Below are 2,252 nucleotides of genomic sequence, written 5' to 3'. Positions count from 1 at the left end.
AAAAATTATGTGCTATGTTGGTTGAGCCTCCTCACTTTGTTCAGGAACCTAGAATGGCTGGATTTGCCATCGCTGAGTAAGGAAAGGGGATGAAGGAAACTGCCTTCAGACTAAAAGTAACAGAAGGATTTTAGTGTGGGATCCAGTTTGAAGGATGCAGAAATATGTTATAGATAGAGCATAGGACAAGCAGTTTAAGGCCTGCTTTTCTTTTCCTCCACAAATATCACAGGCTTTGGATGAGGCACTTATTTTTCTCTGATTAAAACTTCTTAGTTATAAAAACAGATGTCACAGGGCCCAATACATTCATATTTTGATCTCAGGAAAGTCTAAGATTGAAGATGCTCTGGAAGAGTTGTGCTTATAACAATCAAGAGAGATTCGCTGAGGGAATGGGAGGGTGCGTTGCGATGTTGTAGAACTAAGGCAAAATAAGGAAAAGAAGCAAAATGGATTCGTAGTTAGGATGGAAACAAAATTTAGCAAATCAAGAAAGGCATTATCAAAAGATAAAATACGATCTTACACATTTTTAATTGTGGGGGAAAAAAATGAAGGCACATATTTCTTCCGCTTATTCATACCTCACGCTGGTAATGATGTTACTACAGAATGGTGGCTTGTTTGTGTTGTGAAGTCCATGCTTTTCTCCATGGAGACATAGACAGGGCATGGAATAGCACCATAATGAGACCGCAGGAGCTGCCATGCCGGCGTACACTAACTTGCTGTCTTGTCTGCACGTCCCTTCTAGGCCTTTTAGCTAAAATCAAGTGTAGTATCCGTTCTTGCCAATTTTATGCCACAGATATCTTCAATATGAGGACACAATGTTAAATGAGTCTGAGAAGTGGGAGGTGGACTTGGAGCTTGCTCTGTGCTGTGACCTGGCAATGGAGTCCCCCCAGGAATAGGACTGGGTGACAGGAGGGGTAAGCACTAGTGAGTGCTGAGAGGGAAGTGTGTAAGGAAGGCACGTATGCAGCAATACTTCAGACAATATTTTCCCAGCCTACAGTGACTTGTGGTTCAAGGACTTTCTGAGCCAAAGCGGGTGTCTGTGTAAATTCTTTTCCATTAATTTTCCTGATTTTTCTGAGCCAGGTAAATTTTAGTGTTCTGCAGCAAGGAGAGTGCAGCAACCATCTTGGCACACTGTGTGAAGAAGCATCCCCTTCTCTTGGCTTTGAAAGTCTGATCTGCCTTTTCCATTGATGCTCCCCTAGTTCTTTTTTTGAAAGACACAGAATAACCCTTCTTTCATTCACCTTCTTTGTGGGCCACTTATGATTTTAAAGATCTGTGTCATGTCTCTTTAAAAAGTTGTAAATTATGGTTACAATACGAATGCAGTTAATTTAGTTTAATGGCAGGCTGTGTAAGAAAAAAGCTAGCAGGAAGTTAAAACAATGATACATCCTTCAACAGACATCTCAGTGTGATTAAGAGACAATACAGGAGCTATTAACTGTCAGGCTGCAATGAAGTGAAACAGCTTGTTTTGTTTTTACTGGAAAGCAGAAGGACTATAAAGAATTTAAAATGTCTTTCAGATCGGGGCAAAGGAGTTGCTAAGATGCTATTGCCTCATGTAAAAACCTTACTGAAAGGCCTGAGAAGCCTGAACCTCCTGAACCCTTTTCATAGGGAATAGGTGGAAGACTTGTGTAGAGAGACCATTTATAGCTCTAAACCTCTTTTTCTTTGAAGTTATGTCCTGTTCTTACAATTCAGACGGACAATACTGTGATACTTCCTCTTTGTTAGAAGAACAGAGGAAAGAAACAGAAGTGCTGAACCCTGTCAGACCCACATGGGTAAGCCCTGTTGACATCGAGGGCATTGTAACCCATGCCAGAGCCTAAGCAGAGAAGAACTTGGAAGTTCCCAGGAGAACTGGTGAAGATTGCAGTTTTGTCAGTTGAGGAGATGCAATAAGGATGCTATGGAGGGCATGGCTGTTTGGGAAGCCCTCCAGGCATTGTTTTCGTTCTCATATATTTTTAATGGTTTCAGGTTTTGCCTCCAGGATAGAAGTGGTTTAGGGAACTCGTAGAAGCATGCAGAATATCTCAGAAACCCAAGCCTACATTTCTTTAGAGTGTAATACCTTTGTTGGCATTGATATTTTTTATTAAATGATATTTTGGGGTTTTTCCTTGTCTGCATGTTCTGGCACTGGTTGCGCTGAAGAAACTTCCATTTCTGTAATCCTCACTTTTTGTGTATAAATGCTATTTTCTCTTTTA

The 2,252-nt window shown here is 40.9% G+C and overlaps 1 pseudogene; it reads left to right on the top strand.

The window, feature by feature from the left end:
• The first annotated feature begins 746 nt into the window (after window positions 1–746).
• On the top strand, window positions 747–921 carry LOC142054086 (U2 spliceosomal RNA; annotated as a pseudogene).
• Window positions 922–2,252: the final 1,331 nt, after the last annotated feature.

This window comes from Phalacrocorax aristotelis, chromosome 2 (assembly GCF_949628215.1).
Source record: "Phalacrocorax aristotelis chromosome 2, bGulAri2.1, whole genome shotgun sequence".
Classification (NCBI taxonomy): domain Eukaryota; kingdom Metazoa; phylum Chordata; class Aves; order Suliformes; family Phalacrocoracidae; genus Phalacrocorax; species Phalacrocorax aristotelis.
The sequence above is the reverse complement of the archived record's forward strand: the minus strand, read 5'-3'. Positions and strand labels throughout refer to the sequence as shown.